The sequence below is a fragment of the Cetorhinus maximus genome, chromosome 20 (genome assembly GCF_964194155.1).
Source record: "Cetorhinus maximus chromosome 20, sCetMax3.hap1.1, whole genome shotgun sequence".
Lineage (NCBI taxonomy): Eukaryota > Metazoa > Chordata > Chondrichthyes > Lamniformes > Cetorhinidae > Cetorhinus > Cetorhinus maximus.
The window spans coordinates 93,772,459-93,796,921 of NC_135898.1; the positions used below are offsets into that span (position 1 = coordinate 93,772,459).

Consider the following 24,463-nt stretch of genomic DNA (forward strand, 5'->3'; position numbering starts at 1 on the left):
CAAATGGCCTACTCCTGTTCCTATGTTCTCCCTGGCATGCTCTCCTGCACATTTCATTGAACCAGGGTTGATTCTCTGGCTTGATGACGTTGATAAAGTAAGGGTTGTGCTGGGCCATGAGATTACAGATTGTGGTTGAATACAGAATGGACACAGCATCTCATGGATGCCTAGTTTTGAGCTGCTAGATATGTTCTGAATCTATCCCATTTAGCTCAGTGGTCGTACAACACAACACACTGAGGGTATCTTCAGTGTGAAGAAAGGCCTTCATCTTCACAAGAGCAATGCAATGCCAATGCTATCACGGATAGGTGCGTCTGCAACAGGCATTGGTGAGGATATGGTTTTTCTCTCTTGGACCTCTCGCCACCTGCTGCAGAGACATTCTGGCAAATATGTCCTTCAGGGCTCAGTCAGTAGTGGTGCTACCAAGCCACTCTTGGTAGGGGGCATTGTAGTCCCCTATCCAGAGTACATTCTGTGCTCTTGCTACCCTCTGTACTTCTTCCAAGTGGTCCTCAAGATGGAGGAGTGCTAATTCATGAGCTGAGGTGGGGAGTTAGGGGTGGTTTGCAGTAGCTGGTAATTAGCAGGAGGTTTTCTCATCCATGTTTGACCTGATGCCATGAGACTCCGTGGGGCCCAGAGTCAATATTGAGGGTTCACAGGGCCACTTCTTCCTGACTGTTTACCACTGTGCCATTACCTTAGGTTGCACTGTTCTGTCAGTGAGAAAGGATATACCTAGGGATGGTGATAGTGGTGTCTGGGATATTGTCTGTAAGGCATGATTCGGTGATATGACTGTGTCAAGCTGTTGCCCAACAGCTGTCTGTGGCACAGGTCTCCCAATTTTTGCACAAGTCCCTAGATATTAGTGTGGAGGACTTTGCAGGGTTGACTGGACGGGGGGATACCTTTATCTCTTTTGGTGCCATGGTTGATGCTGGGTGCCTGACCAGTTTTATTCCTTTTAGATTTTTCTGTGGCAGTTTGATAGAATGGAGTGACTTGCTAGACCCTTTTGCAGGGCAGTAAGAGTCAGTCATTTTGCAGGGCACTAAAAGTCAGTCATTTTGCTGTAGGTCTGGAGTCCCATGTGACCCAGAGCATGTAAGGACAGCAGATTTCCTTCACTGAAGGGCATTAGTGAACCAAGTGGGTTTTTACTACAATCCAGTAGTTTCATGGTCACCATTGCTGAGGCTGGATTTTTATTCCAGATGGGGTAGAAGTCTGACCCTGAACCAGTTAACTGTCTGACGGCCATAAAATTGGCTTGGGTGACACCACAGTCAAGTGGAGGCAGGCTCGCCCCTAACTTTTAAGCCAATGGCAGGGCCGCCACCTCTCAGAAAGTTCAGTCCTATAGTCAGTACAAGTTGGTTAAATTATATCAGGAACTTACTAAAGTTGCAGTCAGCAAGAAAAAAAGTGTTTGAAAAATAATGGGATTAAGGACCGACAAATTGCCAGGACTAGATGGTTTGCACTTCAGGAGTTTAAAGGGAGTAAGTGAAGAAATGCAGATGATTTAGCTATAATCTTCCAAAGTGCTCTTGATTCAATAATTGTCCCTTTAGTTCAGAAAATTGAAATGTAACTCTATTGTTTGAGAAGAGAGAAAAGGGTGGGGGGGACAAGAAATTATGAACTTGTTTGTTTAACATCTGTTATGAAGAGATTTTTGGAATTTATGATTAAGAACAAAGTGACTGAACACTTAGAGAAATTTGAGCTGATTCAATTGAGTTTTTTGAGGAAGCAACTGAAGTACTAGACTGGGAAAAACTCTTATGGGGTTGTACTTGGAATGCCTTCTGAAAGCCCATATCATAAGGTTCCACATAAGAGACTGTTAGCTAAAATTAAAACTCACTGAACTCAAGCAAATTATTGGCCGAACTCAAGAGATTGATTGGGTGGTACAGAAGAAGAGAGTCAGAATAAATGGGCGTGTACTCTAATTGGAAGGAAGTGACTAACGGTATCCCATAAGGATTTTGGCTGGGGCCTCAACTATTAACTACTTATTAATGACTTGGATAATTACAATTGAGAGCCATATATCTAAGTTTGCTGATGACACAATGTGCCATCTATTCTTAAGCAGTGTAAATGGGAGCATAAAATTGCAAATCGAAGTTGATCGATTAAGTGAGTCGGCAAATCTAGGGTAAATGGATTTCAGAACAGGAAAGTGTGAGGTCATCATTATGGACCAAAAAGGATAGATTTGAGTACTTTTTAAAATGGTCACGAGCTAGGAACATGCTAAGATTTAGGTGTTCCTGCACATCTATCACTAAAATGTGGTGCTAAGCTACAAAAAAACTCAAAAAGACTAATGGAATATTGGTGTTTATGTTTAGAAGGCGAGAGTATATTGGAAGGAAGTGTAATTTTAAGGTAATGAGGTAATATTACTCAAAGCACTAGTACAGTGGTAACTTTTGAAGCTTAAATAAATCCAACTGATCCTCATGTTTGGGTGGCACATAGAAGTGATGATGATATGCATTTTACTAATGAGTAACTGCTTTTAGTTCATTGTAATTTTTTGCACCTTCCTTCTAAAATGACCCCCAGCTCCTTTAGTGGCTTAGTGCTTTAGTGCAATGTCCATCTGGTACTAAGGCATACAGAATAGGAAGGCCCAAATTAGATCTTCGGTTTGTACTGATAAGGGGGGTTAAAGAAATTAGGTAGATTTGTTGTTTGATGACTGTGGAAAATGCATTTTTGTGGCTTTTGGATGGTGGATTATTTGGCTTGGCACTTTACAGTTAAATAAACTACCAAGACCTATTGTCTAGGCACGTAGGTAAATGATGGCTACTTGGGATGAGATATGGGACAGCAGTCGTACTTTTTTTAAAGCTACTGAAGGTAATTTACTTGTACTTCAAGATGGATGATGAACACTACACTAAAGCAGGAACAAACTGAGAGGGTGACAGAGCTTGAAAGTTAGTTTTTGAGGAAAAATTGGGTAAAAATTAAAACTGGAAAATAGCTATGAGACATAGAAGATGGAATGAGAGGAAGTGAAGAATTTAATTTTTTTCCATTAAAATAGTATGGAGTGGTATACAATCATGAACTTTGTCCACAAGAGAAGGGAATGGGCTGAGCTTGTTTCTTCAAAATAAGTATCTCCCCCAATTTGTGCATTTTACTTGTGCTTTAGAAGATACACAAACTATATACTAAATATTTTTTCTCATTTTAGCCCAATGGGGAACTTGGTGGTTTTGAATCTCATGCTTTATTCCTTATAGTTTAGTGCTTTTCATTAATTGAACTTCATTTTCTTTTGAACTGAAGGTGAACTATTTCCATAGTGAACGTGGAAAGTAAAGATCTGTCTGCATCAGAGCTTGAACATCTGAACCAAAGGCTTAACTTCAGAAAGAAACACGCCTGTAAAGTTGCACAGTGCATACGGTAAGTTCAACTGCTGATCAATCATTAATTAATCATAAGTGGTCCCTTTAGTGTACCAAAACTGATTTTTTTTTTCTCGAACATATATTACAGAATAATTTAAGTGAGGATTCTACTGTTGCTCTTTGTGTCACTTCACTTTGTCAAACTCCTTGAGAGTTCAGGAGTATCCTATGAATCTGGTTTTCCAGCAAATATAATTCAGGATGGAATTTTTTTCTCTCTCTGTTTCCAGTTTGATTTCCTACCTTATGATCAGATTTGTTGAGTGTAAGTTATGGAAAGCCTAAGCCAAGTATCAGAATCCTGTATAATCCTTATCCTTAAACAAGAGGGGTGTGTGTCTGGATTACATTCATGGCATTATTCTTGTTTCAAAATGTCTGAGAATCATCAAATTTAATTTGAATATTGCTGAAAAAAGAGACATGTCGAAGCTTTTCGCCTTGCACTCATCAGGGCACTTAACAAGAACACCAATGTATGGGGAAAACAACAATTTATACTGTTTAACCCTTACATTCAAGACACTTCGCAAGAATACCAATATAAGACGAAAAGCTTAGATATGTCTCTTTTTTCAGCAATACTCCAATTCTGTACTACCAAATGACTAAATATAACTTGAGTACGTAACTTGAATGCTGTTACAACTTGATATGTTCTATACCATTTTCCATCCATAGGATAGATTAATGCATTTGGGTGGGTGAACTTATCACAAAATTCACAACTTCCAAAGCATAATTTTGAATTTTATTACTCAGGCTTTCTATCTGATAAAACTTTGCTTTCATGGTTTACGATGCTGTCTGAACATCTTGACTGGATCACCATCTTGTACCCAGCATTCCTTTTTATAGTCATCTGTAGCTCTAGCTCATTGAACAGGAGAGATTCGATATAAATGTATATTTATACTGTAGGTTCATTCATTGTAGTTATTCAGTCTTAGGTTTTAGCATCACTGCCGCATAAATCTCTACAATTTCATACAAAAGGAAGGAAATATACAGAAGGAAAGGTAAAATTAATAAAAGGACAGAATTCAAGGCACTCTTGTCTGAATGTGCACAGTATTCGAAACATGGTAGTTGAATTGACTGCACAAATGGCAGTAAACAGGCATTGCCATTGTGGAGATGTGGCTGCAGGGTGACCAAGGCTGGGAATGGAATGTTCAAGGGTATTCAACATTTAAGAAGGGAAGGCAAAAAGGATGAGATCAGTACATTAGTGAGAGAGGATTAGGTTGGAAGATCAAGATCAAGGTCACCAAGGCTCTTTCGACAGCATCTTCCAAACCCCCAACCACTACCAACTAAAAGGACAAGGGCAGCAGATAGATGGGAACACCACCACCTGGAAGTTCCCCTCTAAGTCACTCACCATTTTGACTTGGAAGTATATCACCATTCCTTCATTGTCGCTGGGTCAAAATCCTGGAACTCCCTTCCTAACAGCATTCTGGGTGTACCTACACCACATGCACTGCAGCGGTTTGAGAGGGCAACTCACCACCACCTTCTCAAGGGCAATTAGGGATGGGCAATAAATGCTGGCCCAGCCAGCACAGCCCATATCCCGTGAATGAATTTTTTAAAATGTGGAATCTGTTTGGGTGGAGCTAAGAAACAGGAAGGGTAGCAAACATTGGGAGTTGTTGTTTACAGGCTACCAAACAGTAGTGGTAATATAGGGCATGGTATAAATTGGGAAATTAGAGGTGCATGTAAAAAGGTAATATAGCAATCATGGGGGACTTCAATCTATATAAACTGGGTAAACCTAATTAGCACTAATGCTGTGGAGGGCGAATTCCTGGGATGTATACAAGATGGATTTCTAGAACAATTTATTGAGGAACCGACTCAAGAACTAGCTATTTTAAATCTAGTATTGTGCAATGAGAAAGATAATAATCTCATTGTAAAGGAACCTTTAGGGAAGAGTGACCATAATATGTTATAATTTTACATTAAGTTTGAAAGTGATGTTGTTCAATCTGAAACTAGGGACAGAGCTTCGCCCACGATGGGGGGGTCCCGGGAGTGGCCGCGAAGTCAACCGGTGCCTGCCTTCGGGCTCTTACATGAATTTCATGCTGGCTGGCCAATTAACGGCCAGCCAGTGTGAAATATGCGTTGTAGTGCTGCTGTGGTGGGGGTGGCAGGAGCACGAGCGCTGATGTTTGCACATGCACGCGGGTGGGTGCAGTAAAAGCTCCTTGAGGTGCAGATCTTTATCAATATGAATAATATGAAAATATATCCTCTTGTGACTCTGTCACATGAGCAGAGACATGTAAAATATGAGTGCAAAAGATTTTTTTTAAATCACCTGGACGAAGCCTCACCCCGTCCATGGATGAGGTTTGGCCAAAAATTGGCCCTTTCGCTCGCCTGCCAACCGAACGGTTGGACAGGCAGCGAAAAATTCGGAACAATTAGTCGATTAAGGGCCTTAATAGGCCCTTTGTTGGTGGGCGTACTGCTGACTCCTGCATGTGCCAGCTGACCAAAATATCGCACAAGTGCGTGACGACGTCAGGGTGCTCGCCTGATGTCATCATGTGTCATTTTACGCTTGTTTGGGTTGGGGCGCCCAATGAGCTCAATATTCTGCCCTAGGGTCTTTAAAATAAACAAAGGAAACTACAAAAGTATGAGGGGCAAATTGGCTGTGTTAGATTGGGAAACTTCATTAAATGATATGACAGTAGCCAGGCAATGGCTAGCGTTTAAAGAATTAATACATGGTTTATAACAAATTTACATTTCTTTGAGGCACAAAAACCCAGCCTGGAAACTTCTCCAGGCTAATAGGAGAAGTTAAAAGATTGTATTAGATCAAAGGAAGAAGCTTATAAAGTTTCCACAAAAAGTAATAAGCCTGAGGATTGGGAGCATTTTAGAATTCAGGAAAAAAGGACCAAGAAACTGTTGAAGAAAATAGAATAAGAAAGGAAACTAGTGAGAAACATAAAAACAGACTATAAAAGCTTCTACAGGTATGTAAAAAAGAAAAGATTAGCAAAGACAAATGTGGGCCCATGACAGGCAAAGATAAGAGAATTTATAGTGGAGATTAAGGAAATGGCAGAGAAACTAAACAAATATTTTGCCTCTGTCTTAACAGGAAGGTACAAAAAATCTCTCAGGAATACTAGAGAACCAAGGGGCTAAAGAGAATGAAGAACTGAAAGAAATTAGTATTAGTAAAAAAGTAGTAGTGGAAAAATTAATGGGACTGGAAGTTAATAAATCCGCTGGACCTGATGATCTACATCCCAGAGTGTTGAAGGAGGTGGCTGTAGAGATCATGGATGCATTGGTGATCATCTTACAAAATCCTACAGATTCTGAACTTAAAAGTGGATAAATCCACTGGCTTGGATGAGATGTATCCCAGGCTGTTGAAGGAGGCAAGGGAAGAGATGTCAGGGGCCCTGGCAGTAATTTTCAAATCATCTCTGGCCACAGGTGAGGTGTCAGAGGATTGGAGGACTGTTAACGTTGTCCCATTATTAAAAAAGGGAGGAAGGGATAAACCAGGAAATTACATGCAGTCAGTCTAACCTTGGTGGTGGGGAAGTTACTAGAAAGAATTCTGAGGGACAAAATATATCTACACTTGGAGAGACATGGATTAGTCAGGACTGTCAGCATGGACTTAAGAGAAGGTCGACTTTAACAAATTTGATCAAATTTTTTGAGGAGGTAACCAGGAGTGTCAATTACCAAATACCCTTTGGGGGCAGGAACCTTGATCCATGTTCTCCCCCAAGTTGTCACTACTAAGTGACAATGAGTCCACATGCAATGATTCTATCACTGGTCTGGTGGAGATCAGTTTGCACAACCTGGATCATATCTTTTATTTTTAATGATTCATTAAAGAATGCACTTTGTTTCATGTTCCTATTTTAAAAATTGTGTTGAAACCGTAGGCATTTTTGTTATTGTGCTTACACGTTATTGTGCTTACACTGCATTCTCTTTCAGGAGAGCAGCATAAGTAGCCCACTGGTGTTTTTGCAGTTGGACTGGCAAATTGTCTTCACTTCTGTGTGGACGCCAAGTGAACATGTGGATCTGATTTCCTCAAGTTTACATTATAGAATTCGCTTATTGTAATGGCACAATTTTTCACCTAAATCTTCTTGGATCTGTAACGCTATCAGTTCCCAGACACTCGCCTTGACTGTACTATAGTATACAGTTGATGGAGTGGAGACTAAAAGAACAGAAAATGCTAGAAATGCTCAGCAGGTCTGGCAGCATCTGTGGAGACATAAACTAAGTCAATATTTCAGGTCAGTGATCTTTTATGTCCCACTTCAGGGCTTGAGCATATAAATCCAGTACTGAAGGAGTGCTGCAATGTCCAGTGTGCAGTTTTGTTGATAGGATGCTGAACCAAGGCTCCATCTCCCTAAATAAAAACAGAAAATGCTGGAAAAATTCAGCAGGCCTGACACCATCTGTGAAGAGAAAAAACAAGTTTTAAGTCCATTTGATTCTTCTTCAGAGCACAGAACAAGGGTCATCATTCTATGAAAGAACAACATAGAAACCAGTAACAGGTGGCCCTGTTGTGGGGGTGGGGGGTGGCGGGGGGGGGGGGGGGGGGGGGGGGGGGGGAGGTTGGGGAAAAAGGCATAAAAAAGAAAATGATAAATTAATGAAAATAAATAAATTTAAAATAAAAATACATTTAAAAGAATGATTTTAAAAGGGATAAAGATAGAAGAGAGAGTTCGTGGTCTGAAGTTGTTGAACTGAGTGTTAAGTCCAGAAGGCTGTAAAGTGCCTGATCGGAAGAGGAGGTGCTGTTCCTGCAGTTTGTGTTGGGCTTCATTGGAATGTTGCAGCAGGCCAAGGATGGACATATGGGCATGAGAGCAGGATGGTATGTTGAAATGGCAAGTGACAGGAAGGTCTGGGTCATCCTTGCGGACAGACCGAAGGTGTTTTGCAAAGCGGTCACGCAGTCTGCGTTTGGTGTCTCCAATGTAGAGGAGACCGCATTGGGAGCAATGAATGCAGTAGACCAATTTGAAGGAGGTGCAAGTGAAGTGCTGCTTCACCTGAAAGAGGTGTTTGGGCCCTTGGATGGTGAGGAGGGAGGAGGTAAAGCGGCATTGTTACACCTTCTGCAATTGCTTGGGCAGGTGCTGTGGGAAGGGGATGAGATGTTGGGGATGATGGAGGAGTGGACCAGGGTGTTGCAGAGGGAACGGTCCCTGCGGAAAGCTGACGGGGGGAGTGAGGAGAAGATGTGGGCAGAACAAGGGTCAGCACACTGTGAGAAAATAACATTGAAACAAATGACAGATAGCCCTGTGGGGAGGAGGGGGATTTGGGGGAAAAAGGATATTTTAAAAAATGAAAATGAATAAATGAAAAATAAAGAAATATAAAATAAAAATAGATTTTAAAAAATGATTTAAAAAGGAATAAAGATAGAAGAGAGTGTTCATGGTCTGAAGTTGTTGAACTCCATGTTAAATCCAGAAGGCTGTAAAGTGCCGAATCGGAAGATGAGGTTTTGGCATCATACTGGTGTTGATGGACATGGCAGATGATGAACCTTTGAATGTGGAGGCTGGTAGGGTGAAAAATAAGCACAAGGGGGACCCTATCATGATTCTGGGAGGGAGGGGAAGGGGTGACGGCAGAGGTACAGGAGATGGGTCAGACACGGTTGAGGGCCCTGTCAACCACAATGGGGGGGAGCCCTTGGATAGGGAAGAAGGAAGACATGTCAGAAGCGCTGTTTTGGAATGTGGCATCATCGGAACAGATGCGACGGAGGCAAAGGAATTGAGAGAATGGGATGGAGTCCTTACAGGGCGCAGGGTGCAAGGAGCTGTAGTTGAGGTAGCTGTGGGAGTCGGTGGTCTTGTGATGAATATTGGTAGACAGTCTATCACCAAAAATGGAGATAGACGTCAAGGAAGGGAAGTGTTGGTGATGGACCATGTGAAGGTGATGGAGGGGTGGAAGTTGGAAGCAAAATCAATAACTTTTTCCAGGTCCTGACGAGAACACGAAGCGGCACCGAACAGTCATCGATGTACCGAGAAAAAACGAGTTGTGGAGGGGGCCCGAGTAGGACTGGATCAAGGAATGTTCCACGTAACCCACAAAAAGACAGGCATAACTGGGGCCCATGTAGGTACCCATAGCCACACTTTGTGTTTGGAGGAAGTGAGACAAGTTTAATGAGAAGTTGTTCAGTGAGAGGGCAAATTCAGCCAGGCAGAGGAGAATGGTGGTAGATGGGGATTGTTCGGGCCTCTGTTCAAGAAAGGAGCGGAGAGCCCTCAGACCATCCTGGTGGGGGTGAAGAGGAGGCAGTTAAGGCCAGGGAACTGGAAATTGTTGATGTGACGTTAGAGCATGAAAGAAATTGCGAATAGAGGTGGGAAGAGACTGGACAGGGGGAGAGAGGATGGAGTCTAGGTAGGGAGAAATGAGTTGCGTGGGGCAGGAACAGGTTGACACGATGGGTATACTGGGACAGTCCTGTTTGTGGATTTTGGGAAGGAGGTAGAAGCGGGCTGTCCGGGGTTGGGAGACTGAGGTTAGAAGCTGTGGAGGGAAAGTCTCCAGAGGAGATGAGGTCAGTGACAGCCCTGGGAACAAGGGCCTGATGTTCGGTGGTAGGGTCATGGCCCAGGGGAAGGTAGGAAGAAGTGTCTGAGAGTTGATGCTTAGCCTCTGCAAGGGAGAGGTCAGTGTGCCGACAACAACAGTACCACCCTTGTCGACAGGCTTGACAACAAAGTCAGGGTTGGACCTGAGGGAAAGGAGCGCAGCAAGTTAAGGAGACAGGTTGGAGTGGGCGAGAGGAACAGAGAAAAAAGACGGCCGATTTCATGCCGACAGTTCTCAATGAAAAGATTGAGAGCAGGTTAGGAGCCAAAGAGAGAGAGAGAGAATATTGGAGGCGGGTGAAAGGATCCAATAAACAAGGGGAGGGCTCCTGCTCCAAGAATTGAGTACGGAGATAAAGGAGACGGAAGAAGAGTTCAGCATTGCGCTGAGCCTGAAATTCATTGAGGTGAGGGTGTAAGGGGATGAAACTAAGTCCTTTGCTGAGTACAGAACGTTCAGCATCAGCATCTTCCTACTCAAGTGGCCATGGAAGGTGCCTAAAAAGTTCTAGGAAAAATGTGAAGGTTTTCCTTGGGTATAATCCTCAATGAAAACTAGCAAATAGGTCATCTCACATGACAACATACCATAATCTGCAGACCCCGAATCAGCCTCATCAGCCATCTTTGGATTCATGGAAGACAATCACCCTCGCTAGTGAGGGATAGCCAATAATAATATAGGAGGACCATGATATGTGCTGTTAGAGCATTTGAAAAGTTCTTTAAGCTTCAGTGACTGAAATTACCAATCTTAGATTAATGTACAGTAAGTCCTTTTAAGTCGCACCCCTTAATGTCATTTCGTTGTAACATAATTTATTCTTTAGAGCCCGTTTTTCCAATTTGCATCGACATTCTTGCTCTAACAACCCCGTGCCCCCCCTCCCCACAATCCTGCGCACTGCACTCAGGGCCAGCCGTCGCCATATTCCAATGCTGGAGCCACCGTCACCAGAGCCCGAAACTGTCAGGAGAGTGTGATGCCTGAGATCTGGGTGCAGGGGCGCAGGGCTGGGACAGGAAGCTGCTGGTTGTCGATTGCGTGGTGAAGTGTGAGTATGCCGGGGGTGGGGGGGATTGCTGGAGCAATCCCAGAGATGGGAGCTGGGCCCCCAGCTGCATCCACGGCTCAGGACGGGCTCAGCCCCCTGCAGACCATCAGGAAGAGTTCCAGACCGCAGGTGCAAGAGCAGCCTTGGACTGGGAGTTAGCCAGAGCCTCTGGTTGGTTGTTGAGGCACTGCCCTGGGCTGTGATGGGGCTGAGGATGAGGAGGATGGGGGTGAGACAGTGTGGGAAAGGAGTGAGAGAGTGACAAGAGTGGGAAAGGAAAGTGAGCAACAAGTTGAGCTAAATTTCCAGAGTCCTGTGGGGGAGACACAAGCTGTGCTACTGGGGGCTTGTTTGGGTGATTTAGTGTTATCTAATTTGAATTTATACAGTATTTCTATTCAGTAATTTATTTTGCAGGTTATTCCAGGTAGGAATGCACAGTGCTGCACATGTATGGCACAGTATTTCAACTTGTTTGTTGGTTTCTCTGTGCAGGAAATGTCCGAAGGAACATACCTCCAGCTTTAGCGTCACTTCCTATGAGAACCCATGATTCGCATTGTTTCACTTAGTCACGATTTTCAGGAATGCAACCACAACTTTTAGTGAGGACTTAGTATAATATTTTAGACAACACCTAGTTCAATTGCCCCCACCACCCCCCTCACATCACTGTCCGTTAATGATTCTAGAGTGACTGCAACACCAAATAAGTTACAGATTTCCTATAAGCTAACACATTGGGAACCTTTGTACAATTTTTTCTCGTCACTTTTTGCTTTGTTGAATATGAAGGGCATTTGTTCTTGTTACGGTTGCTCCTGATAGACTATCTAATCTGTAACTAGTGTTAGAGTAATGGCTTAAGTCCATAAGAAATCTGATGCATCTTCTGAAAAAGTAATTGACAGTTTTAAGTTGATCTTGAAGTAATCACTGTATACACTGAAGCACACTTGACAACGTAAACCCCCTATCTCATGTCCTCTGGCAAGAAAGCCCTTTTCTGTCGGTTTTGAACCAACACTGACTATAGTACTTATGCAGTGTGCTTATGTTGTTCAAGTTGACACCCAAGGTGAGGTGTCAGCTGTGGCTCAGTTCATAGCACCCTCGCCTTTGAATCAGAAGGTTGTGGGTTCATGTCCCACTCCCGGAAAACCAAGAACTGTGAATGTACTCGAAAGAGTTACAATCTGTGACTGTTGATAACTCGAAAGAAAGAGTTACCTTGACACCCAAGGTAGTTAATTAATCACTGACAAACCGATCATATCTTCTACTTTTTAAGTTTTGTGCAGGTTCTTTGATTTAAATCATTAGGCATAATGGGCCACATTTTGGAGGAGAGAGACATCTCATCACATGTCCTTCGGCTCAAATTTTTTGCCCTGCAAGTTGCTGGGAGTTGCTGTAAGTTAATAGCGAGGGCCAAAAGGCATTTGGGAAGTTGATCCACAACAGGATTAATAGCCTGATGTTAATCATTGAAAGTTAAAGATCGAGAAAGAAATGGAGGAATGACAGAGATGGAAATAGGTTGCATTAAAATCAAATCAGCAGAAAGAAATAAAATGTGGGAAAGAAAAGTTGGTTGGAGAGGAAAAAGAGACAAAGGAAAAGTAAGAAAAATTAAAAATATTAAATTTTAATCTAATTTACTACCTGTAGTAATTAGACTTGACAGGTTAAATTGTTCCCTTTCTGGGCTGGAGTGGCACTATTATTGGTTATTTCTTGTTAAATAATTTTGTTTAATTTTTGAAAGGTTAAACAAGCTGTGATGCTGTGCTACTTATTGAAGACAGGAACATGGTCCTGTAGACCATATTATCCCGTGGATAATTCTAGTAGCTAAAATAATTAACAGGTGGTTCTAGTTTGCCGCCTGGTGTACATTAATAGAAGTACTTGATATCATGAGTTCTCCCTGAGATGATCTTCCTCCGTTACCCCCTCTGCACTAAGCATCTCCATCTGAACTCACCATGCTCTCAGCAGACTGATTTCACAGCCTTCCTGTCTTCCTAAACCTCCCTCCATAAACGTTGCCCCCCATTTTCACTGCCAGCTCCTCCTTCTTGCCATTTTTTATGACACCTCTACGCTCAGGTAAGACCATCAATTGGCAGCAGGCTGGGAAGGAGATCCAAGAGCCTTCTCGCCATGGACTTGATCAGGGCAGTGGCGGGAAGGCGGTGGGGGGGTGTTATAGTCCCCACTGCCTTTGTAATCGGTGATGGATGAAACCACCCTGCAGCTGTTAGAGTCAACAACCTTCTGTATTTAAACTGTGGATTTCCTCTTGGGTTGAATATCTCCTGCAAATCTTAACCACAAATTTGGTTTAAAAGTATGACTAAGTCAGTCAAAAAATATTACAGCCTCTTACCCTTAACTCCAACATTAGAACAGCGTCTTTACTGTTATATAACATCTTTCCCTTCCTAAATCAGCCATTTGTATGGATTCTCTAGAAATGCTTGGTGTCATGGAACCACACCCATTGGAAATTGGATTTCTGCTCTTACACAGAATATTCAGCAATTTGAGCCTGCTTTGCCATTTTATTGGATCGCCTTTTGATCTGCACCTGCACTCCATTTGCCCACCTTTGCTTCATATTCCTTGATGCCCTTAACCAATAAAAATCAATCCCAGCTCCCACCTACACCATTTCCCTAACTGTATCAGCTGCAAATTTGGTTATCCAACTTTCATTCAAGTCATGGATAAATATGGTGAAAAATTGAGGCCCCAGAACAGATCCCTGGAAATGTCACTTGTTAAATTAGAGCGCATGTCCTTTACCTTCACTCAATCTTCTACCTCCCAACCCATTCCAAACCTAAGTCAAAAAGTTACCTCTAATACTGTGTTACTGTAATAATAATCTCTTGTGTGGTACCTCACCAAATGCCTTCTGGAAATCGATTCAAGTAATATCTGTAAGACACTATCTAAGGTAGCTTTATTCGTAACTTCAAAAAATTAACTAGAATAGATTCACTATGTCCTAAAGTACTGCACTGCCTTCCACCTCCATTTCTTTAATTTACATTTTCATATTTGCCCTACATTATGCATAGATTTATATGCAACAAAAGGGTAGCTAATTGTGAATTGCATTCAAATGTTTCTTTAACGAACTTCTGCAATGACCCCAAAGCCAGCAAAATAACTTTCTTTTTGCCTTTTGATTTGCCTACCATGTTAAGCTGTTTAAATTTCTAGCTGAAGGGTAAACTTGCAGAAACAAGTAAATCTCATAGCCAAGTTTAAAACAGTTAATTTTTTTACCAATAGATTTTCCATTTACAAGATATCCATGTTTAAATACTTTGCTTTTGTTCCATTGAGATAACTTTGGCAATTTCCAAAACCTTACTCGTTAACTTTTTCATGATCATGTTCATACTGATCCTTGTGTTTTGTTTTTATAAAATGGCTTTTATTATGAAAAGGGAAATGTTTTTAAAATTTGCATAATTTTTGATATTTGTTAATGAAAATAGCCTGTTTTAATAGTTTCATTGGCTATTATATAGGTCAGTGCACTTGTATTCTTCGCCACTGCACATTTTCACTTTTTAACATTTTCTCTTCAGTTTGACTGCAAAAGTTGGATGTGGCTTACAAAATGCATGTATTTCTCAGCATGAGAAGTGGATTTTAGAACATATTACAAATTATACATCCGTTTTAGCTGAGTTTTTAATTAAAGCATCCACTCACTTATCTCTGAAGATTATAGATCCAGGCTAATAATTGTTTGAACAGGAAATCAACATTGCAAGAACAGAGAGGCTGGATGGATGATCAACTGACTGTACTATTAAATGGTTGATTTGCATTTGATCAAAATTATGTCTTGTTCAGTCCTTTAACTTAAAGTGACAAAATAAAGTCATTGACATCTGGAGTTCCTCCTTTAGATAGTGATGCTAGGTGCAAGGAGGGTTAGTACAAATACATATATTTTAAGGCTTCATTTGAGTTGAAGTTTAAAAGTAGCATTCTAGAATAGAGAGTTATATGAACTGTTTCAGTTTCTGTGCTTGCTTTAATATTGACATATATTCATTGTTTCCCCAACCAGATATGTTTTTTGAACTGCTTATTCAGTTAGAATAACTACTGGCAAATCAATTTTTCTTGGTTGCAATCAATTTCAACTTCAATTTTACTCTACTCAAATAGAGCATGGCATTAAATGCAACTTAAATATTCTACTTATGATGGGAGACTTTCTCCCAAGCGTTTTAACACCATTTAAGTTGAACTTATTCTGTTTTCATGCTATCCTCGTACCTTTCTGACCTTGTCAACTAGAATCTGATGCATAGAGGGTATCTTTCTCATATTTGATGTGTGGAACAAAATCTTTAGAACCCTATTTCCAATAAGCAAATTGTGGATGGCTTATGAAACGTGTCATAGAATTATAGAATGGCTACAGCACAGAAGGAGGACCTTTGGCCTATTGTGGGTATGCAGGCTCTCTGCAAGAGCCACTCGACTAGACCATTCACCTGCCTTTTCCCCATAAGATTGCATATTTTTTTCTCTCCAGAGAATTATTTAATCCTCTTTTGAAGGCTTCTATTTAAACTGCCTTTACCATATTTGGGCAGTACATTCCAGATCCTAGCAAAATGCTTCATTGAAAAAATTTTTACTCATGTCACTGTTGCTTCTTTTGCCAATCATTTTAACCAGGTATCCTCTGATCTTGACTCTCCTGCCAATGGAAACAGTATTTCCCTATCCACTCTGTCCAGTTCTCTCAACATTTTGAACAAATCTCTTCTTAATCTTCTCCATGGAGAACAAACCCAGCTTCTCCAATCTACTCTCATAATTGAAGTTCCTCATCCCTAGACCCATTCTCATGAATCTTTTCTGCATCCTTTCTAATGCCTTCACATCCTTTCTAACGTGCAGCTCCTAGAACTGGACACAGTATTTCAGTTGAGGCTGATCCAGTGTTTTGGAAAGGTTCTTCATAACATTTTTGTTTTTGAACTCTAATTAGAAAGCTCAGAATCCCATTATCTTTATTAACAGCTTTCTCAATCAGACCTGTCATCTTCAGTGATTTGTGCATTTATACCCCCTGGTCCCTCTGCCTCTGCACCCCCTTTAGAATTGTCCGTGCTACATTGCTTCTCCTACCTCTTCCTATCAAAGTTAATCACTTCACATTTTTCTGCAATAAGTTTAATGTGCCCAATGTCCACCCATTCCACCAGACTGTGTCTATCTCCCCTTGAAGTTTGTCACAATTCTCCTCAAAGTTCACAATACTGCCAAGTTTTGTGTCATTTTCACGTTTTGAAATTGTACTGTGTATAGCCAAGTCTAGGTCGTGAAATTTTTTTAATCCCTTCACAGGATTTGGGTGTCACTGGCTATGCCAGCATTTATTTCCCCTGAGAAAGTAATGGTGAACTGCTGCAGTCCATGTGGTGTAGGTATACCTACAGTGCTGTTAGGAAGGAATGATTATATATTTCCACGTCAAGATGGTGTATGGCTTGGAGGGGAACTTGCAGGTGGTGGTGTTCCCATGCATTGGTTGCCCTTGTTCTTCAAGGTGGCATATGTTGTGGGTTTGGAAGGTGCTGTTGAAGGAGCCTTGGTGCAGTGCGTCTTGTAGATGGTGCCACTGTGTGTTGATGGTGGAGGGAGTGGATGTTGATGCTGGTGGATGGGGTGCCAATTAAGCAGGCTGCTTTATCCTGGATGGTGTCGAGCTTCTTGAGTGTGTTGGAGCTGTACTCATCCAGGCAAGTGGAGAGTATTCCATCACACCCCTGACTTGTGCCTTGTAGATGGTGGACAGGCTTTGGGGTGTCAGAAGGTGAGTTACTCTGCAGAGTTCCCAGGCTCTGACCTGCTCTTGTATCCACAAAATTTATATGGCTGGCCCAGTTCAGTTTCTGGTCAATGGTAACCTCCAGGATGTTGATAATGGGGGATTCACTGATGGCAATGCTGTTGAATGCCAAGTCAAGATATTTGGATTCTCTCTTATTGAATGTTGGATATTGCCTGGCACTTGTGTAGTGCGAAAGTTACTTGCTACTCATCAGCCCAAGCCTGAATGTTGTCCAGGTCTTGCTGCCTGTTTCAGTATCTGAGGAGTCGCAACTGGTGCTGAACATTGTGCATCATCAGCAAACATTCCCACTTCTGACCTAATGATGGAGGGAAGGTTATTGATGATGCAGCTAAGATGATGAAGCAGCTGAAGATGGTTGGGCCTAGGAGACTACCCTGAAGGATTCCTGCAGAGATGTCCTGGAACTGAAATGATTGACCTCCAACAACCACAACCATGTTCCTTTTGTGCTAAGTATGACTCCAACTAGTGGAGTTTTCCCCCTGATTCCCATTGACCCCAGTTTTGCTAGAGATACTTAATGCCACACTCGGTTAGATGCTGCCTTGATGTCAAGTGCAGTCACTCCCACCTCAGCTCTTTTTCCATGTTTGGACCAAGGTTGTAATGAGGTCAGGAGCTGAATGGTCCTGGCGGAATCCAAACTGAGTATCAGTGAGCGGGTTATTGCTAATTAAGTGCTGCTTGATAGCACTGTCAACAGTCCCTTCCGTCACTTTGCTGATGATCGAGAGTAGGCTGATAGGGTGGTATTTGACTGGGTTGGACTTGTCCTGCTTCTTGTGTACAGGACATACCTGGGAAATTTTTCATATTGCCGAGTAGATGCCAGAGTTGTAACTGGATTGGGGTGCAGTTAGTTCTGGAGCACAAGCCTTCTGTATTATTGGCAGAATGTTCTCAGGGCCCATAGCATTTGCAGTATCCAATGCCTTCAATCGTTTCTTGATATCACATGGAGTGAATCACATTGGCTGAAGACTGACATCTATGATGCTGGGGACCTCTGGAGGAGGCCAAGATGGATCATCCACTTGGCACCGCTGGCTGAAAATTGTTGCAATGCTTCAGCCTTGCCTTTTGCACTGATGTACAGGGCTCCCCCATCATTGAGGATGGGGGTATTTATGCAGCCACCTCCTCCGATCAGTTGTTTAATTGCCCACCACGACTGGAAATGACAGGACTGCAGAGCTTGGATCTGATCCATTGGTTGTGAGATTGCTTAGCTTCGTCTATCACATGCTGCTTCGTTGTTTGGCATACAAGTATTGCTGTGGTATAGCTTCACCAGGTTGACACCTCATTTTTATGTATGCCTGGTCCTGCTCCTGACCTGCCCTCCTGCACTCTTCATTCAACCAGGCTTGATTCCCCAGTTTGATGGTAATGGTCGTGTGGGGGATATGCCAAGCCGTGAGGTTACAGTTTGTGGTTGTATGCTTTAAGTGCAGCCAGCCTGTCTAATATCCATCCCCAACCCCCTCCACCTTTTTTTTTAAGTCAATTTTTAGTCCATCCTATGTCTCAACTGCCTCCTCTTTCACAATGTCTTGGGCAGCATCTTCTCCCTTAGTAAAGAGCGATGCAAAGTACCAAGTACTCATTTAGTACCTCAGCCATATCCTCTGCCGCCGTACGTAATTCCCATTTTTGTTCCCTCATTCCCCTTATAGCTTTTCACTATTTATGCACCTATAGAGGACTTCTGGATTATTTTATGTTAGCTTCCAGTCTGTTCTCACACTCATCTTCCTTGTGAGGATGTTCAATTTTGGTGTCCATTATAAAAACAATTTATCTAATATACCACCGCCTTTGTTTAGAGAGGGACAATTTCTTTGAGATAATTGAAGGAGGACAATTCACAGTTCATCTCAGTTGGTTGGCACATGATTGTCCAGAGTAAAAGACTTGTGATTTGACAGAACAACCAGTAGACTTGAAAGGAGATTAGATCCTTTGAACAGTTTTTCGTTTCCTCTAGGTAAATAATATAACGATTGTGGCTAAAATTTAAACAGAATTCTGACTTTGCTTTTGCATCCGCAATTTCTAGTTGATGTGAAGTTGAAAAATCAATGCTTTGGTCCATTTGTAGTAACATTATTTTGTCATCAAACGACTTGTTGGCATTTGTCAATCTTTTTTACTGGAATTTCTCAACAACTGGCACAGAGCTGAATTTGAAAATCTGCAAATAAATAGTAGCCAGTAACATCTAGTTTATATTTTTTTTAATACAGGTTACATTTTTGATAGATTTATAGACAATTTGCTTTCTAAATTTGGGAACAAAGTAATTTAAGTTATCCTTGATGGCTCAGTGATTTAAGATCTAGAATTATCATTGCTTCCTTTCTGAGAAAATTTCCACCATATCAATAGCATTACTTCCCCCACTGAAGGTGGACAGAGATAATGTTTTTGCTCTACATCGGAGAGACCAAACGCAGACTGGGTGACCGCTTTGCAGAACACCTTCGGTCTGTCCGCAAGCATGACCCAGACCTCCCTGTCGCTTGCCATTTCAACACTCCACCCTGCTCTCATGCCCACATGTCCGTCCTTGGCTTGCTGCACTGTTCCAGTGAAGCTCAACGCAAACTGGAGGAACAATACCTCATCTTCCGACTAGGCGCTTTACAGCCTTCCGGACTGAATATTGAGTTCAACAACTTTAGATCATGAACTCTCTCCTCCATCCCCACCCCCTTTCCGATTTTTCCCCTCCTTTTTGTTTTTTCCAATAATTTGTATATATTTTTCTTTTCCCACCTATTTCCATTATTTTTAAATGTATTTCCATCCATTGTTTTATCTCTACCTTTTAGCCTTTTTTGATTCCTTCCCCCCACTAGAGCTATCTGTACCTTGCTTGTCCTGCTTTCTACCCTTAATTAGCACATTCCTTAGATAATATCACCACCATCAACACCTCTTTGTCCTTTTGTCTGTGACATCTTTTGGTTATCTCCACCTATCACTGACCCTCTACCTAGCTCTTCTTGACCCAACCTCCGCCCCCCCCCCCACCACCACCACCTTAAACCAGCTTATATTTCACCCCTTCTCTATTTTTAATTAGTTCTGTTGAAGAGTCATTCGGACTCGAAACATCAAATGTGCTCCTCTCCACTGATGCTGCCAGACCTGAGTTTTTCCAGGTATTTTTGTTTTTGTTTTCGTAATGTTTTTGCTCCTGTTTGTAAACAATATATTTCAAAAACTAATGGATGGATTTCACCAAAACTTGAATAGGATATGGCCCAAGGACGAGCTGATTAGTTTTTGGTGAAGATGTGGATCTAGGTCCTGGAATCTTTTTTAAAGGACCCTTTAACATTGGGAGATAGGTTAAATTTGACTTTTTTAAAGAATGTTGTGGATTGCCTCAGCTGTTGTGGTGCAATTTGCCACAGCTGTTAGAAGGTTTCAGTGCAGGTTGTTGAATGAGGATTGGCCTGAAGCCACCTCAGTGAGATGGAAGCTCTTAATAAAGATTTCTTTTTTTCAGCTTTGTAGTTACAGAACATCAACCAGGTAGAGAAATACCTCAAGAAAGAGCTGCGAAATTGTAATAACATTGAGTTAACACAGGATGGTGGAGGTATGCAGTCTACTAAGTGCCCTCTTCACTTAATTTATTCTTTCATGGGATGTACACATCACTGGCAAGGCCAGCATTTGTTGCCCACTCCTAATTTCCCTTGAACTGAGTGGCTTGCTAGGATTTTAGGGAGCAGTTAAGAGTCAACCACATTGTTGTGGCCCTGGAGTCACATGTAGGCCAGACCAAGATTTCCTTCCCTAAAGGACATTATTGAACCAGATGGGTTTTTACAATAATTGATGATAGTTTCGCAGTCACCATTCCTGATACTAGTTTTCAATTCTAGAATTAGTTCAGAATTGTCAATTATCCGAATTAGTCATGTTTCCTAAAGCAGTGACTACCCTTCAAAAGCACTTCATTAGCTGTAAAGCACTTTAGGATGCCCTGAGGTCGTGAAAAATGCTATATAATTTCAAGTCTTTTTGTAAGAATGTTTTGTTTTTTAATTCATATATGCATTATCCTGTGTTAATTGTAATTTTATGTATTTTGCTAATTGATTCAGGTAAAACCATTCAGTCCAATTGCATTTTTTTAAATCGCATCATCTGATGGACAACACCATTGAATCCACCTGTAAAAGTTAAGGGTGAAAAAGAGAACCATGTCTATGGTTCTACCTAGTTTCCAACCAAAGGTATCTTAAGTGATTATGGAAAGCCTACTGTGGAAGCTGTTTGTAGCTTTATGATGGAATTCTAAAGTTTAGATCATAAGTTTAAACAAGCTTCTTTAGGAATGCTGTATGTGTTCCACCCTTCTTTCTTCAAGTTGTCAACTTGGACTGAGCTACGTTCCACAGGTTCTTTTTGTGTCTTACACAGATAATGACACAACAAGGATATGAACTTGGACAGTAATTGTCAGTACAGTTTGATTGTGAAGTGCATCATTATTGAACTGAATACTAACTTCAGCCAAGGGTTTATGCATGTATTATCCATAAGGCACCTATTTCCTTCCCCTCCAATTTAGGGAGATAAACTAGTTATTCTTTTCTCTTTACTGCTCTGGCAGAGGTCATCTGATCGTCTAACTCTGTACAGACCAGGAGTTGAGATCTCTTTTTATTCTATATGGTGCATCAGCACAACAGGCATTTGCATGAAATAACTGCACATAGTCCTTCAACCATTGTTGGAGTTGGAGGTTAGCATTCTTTCCTCTTTTTCAGGACTTGCATTGAAGGGTGTGTCATCTTTTGGACTAGTTGATAATCTGTGGTAGCACCTTTCTATTCTAGTAGGAAGATATTTATTAAATTGATGTTGCACTAGTAAAAGAGCAACAAATTCCACTCGTGTCTTGGCTCAAGATTTCTCCTTCAAACACTTGCGCCTAAAATAGTTTTGCCCTTTGTTTCATGACTCTCTTTGAAGCATTTTTGGTGAAGCATTGCTACTGCATTTGTCAAATAATGATGACCACTTCAAAAACTTCATTGCTTGAAGTATTTTGAGATCAACATAAATACTTTATAAATACAAGTTGTTGTTATAGTTCAGATTGGTTGGTTCCTCTTGTAAGATTCTGTCATCATAATCTTTCCATTAAGATAGATATTTGTGCAGTTATAAGGAAAGAAGCTAACACTTGCATTTCTATTTCACTTTGGACATCGTAAGGTGCTTTACAAGCAATTGAGTACTTTTTTTGTCGCCTGGTCACTGTTGTTAATGTAGAAAACCCGGCGGCCAATCTGTGCACAGCAAGTTTCCACAAAGAGCAACAATGATCAGATAGTCTGTGTGTTTTGAGATGTCAATTTGAGGAATTAATATTGGTCACACTGACTCCCCTGATATTATTTAGGATTTTTTATGTCCTGCTGAGACAACAAACACAGCCTTGGTCTGATGGCATCTCCAACAGTGCTTAGTACAGCATTGTTTTTGTGCGCCCAAATCTCTGGAGTTGGACTTGAACCCACAACCATCTGACTCAGAGGTGCAAGTGCTAACAACTGAGCCAAGGGCTGACACTCAATCTGGGACTGTTGTAAAGGAATAATGGAAATCATGGGTAGCTAAAATAATTGTCTTAGTTCTATTTATAATCTATTGCAGGCATGACCAAATCACGGCTCACGAGCTGCATGTGGATCTTTGACACAGTGTGGTACGTGGAAAAATATTGGCTGAACACTTTCTTTTGTGTCTCAATTCAGTACAAACGTGTTATGAAACACGAACTTTCCTGCTTGTCGGAACAGAGGTCAGAAACTCCAAGTCCCAACTGTCTTTGGTCTTCCTACTCGTGTACAGGTGGGGGTGGGCTGCACATGCGCACTTCGACAACTTTTCGTCCTTCAGGCCTTGGACAGGCCATGTGTGCCTGCGCATAGGGATAAAAGAAGGACGCAAAAACCCAGGACAGGTGGCCGGGTGCGGAATGCCATAGTCAAGAATTGTCCCAGAGAGAGGGACCAGGAAGAGGTCCCAAGAAGTGTCCCAGAGGAAGGGACAAGGGAGAGGAAAAGGTCCCAGTTGAGTTAAGAAAAGGAGAAACAGTTTGCAATTAAAGCGCTGTGGGGAGCAGACTTTAAGTGAAGTGGGCTCAGGAGAAGCCCTGGTAATCGAAGAGGACTAAGGAGAAGCCCTGAGGATCCAAGAAGGCAGCTGAAAGTTGATGATGCCATGCTGTGGGCCGTTGGGCAAAGGTACCCCTTTGGATCAGTAGTGTTCTGCTTAGAACGGCCAAAGAGCTGAAATTGTGCTTGTAATTTGATGCCTGAGTGTACTTAGGAATCCAGGAAGAGGAATCTCAGAAGGTAAGATTGAAACTCTGTGATGTGTGCCATTGTTGAAGCTGTCTGAGTTGAAGCGACCCTTGGACAAAATTCCAAGGTAGGATCTTCGAAGGTGAAGTTTGGAAACCCTCGTGATACGCTCAGGATACAAGTTGTGTTTATAGTTCAAAAACATAAGTTGCATTTAAATGGCTTTAGATTTAAGTGTTAACCTTGTGTAAACTTTGTGAATGAAAATGTGACATCATCAAATTGTAAGAAACAAAAGTATGAAGATGAAAACAAATTTTTAAGCAGGGAAGGCGGGAAACCTATGTGCTTTATCTGCAATGTATCACTCACTCACTACAAAGCCAGTTACTTGAAACGCCACTACAAAACGAATCACAAACTGTTTGTCTGAGTATCTTCCTAAATCAGAATTACGGAAAAATATGCTAACCATGTTAAAATCATCCCTAAATAGCCAGAAGACACTACTTTCAAGTAAGGAAGCTGACACAACAACCAAATCTAGTTTTGTTATGCCATGGAATATTGCTCGTGTTAAACTTCCATACTCTGATGGAGAATTTGTTAAAAATATTACTGAAGTCGTTGCAGTTGTAGACCCAAATAACACAGAACTTCAGCGACTAATAACATACATTCCAGTTTCACGCCACGCTACGGAGAGGTGTATCTCCCAGATCAGTACTGATGTTGCAAATAAGATACAAAACAATCTGAAGAATTATCTAGCACCCAGCTTAGCTCTTGATGAATCCACAGACATACAAGACAGCCCACAACTGGAAATATTTGTTATTGTATAATTGTGAAAGAAGAAACATTGGACTTGGTGGCACTGAAAGAAACAGCTCATGGGGTTGACATAAAAACGCACTTGTCGGAGCATTGACAAATACCGATGTGCCACAGGATAAACTTGTCAGATGGTTCATCTGTAATGGTGGGGAAAAATGTAGGCCAAATTGCACTTTTATAAAGTGATCCTAAATTTCTGGAGTTTCTCCCTATTCATTGC

At 41.6% G+C, this 24,463-nt stretch overlaps 1 protein-coding gene across 1 annotated transcript in view; it reads left to right on the forward strand.

Annotated features, from left to right (window-relative positions):
• The window catches only part of add3a (adducin 3 (gamma) a), a 264,546-nt gene that overhangs the window by 51,893 nt on the left and 188,190 nt on the right, over window positions 1-24,463 (forward strand). The window contains exon 2 of the mRNA XM_078565164.1: window positions 3,331-3,450. The gene's annotated coding sequence lies outside the window, so the exon portion shown is untranslated. The remainder of the gene's footprint in view (window positions 1-3,330; window positions 3,451-24,463) is intronic.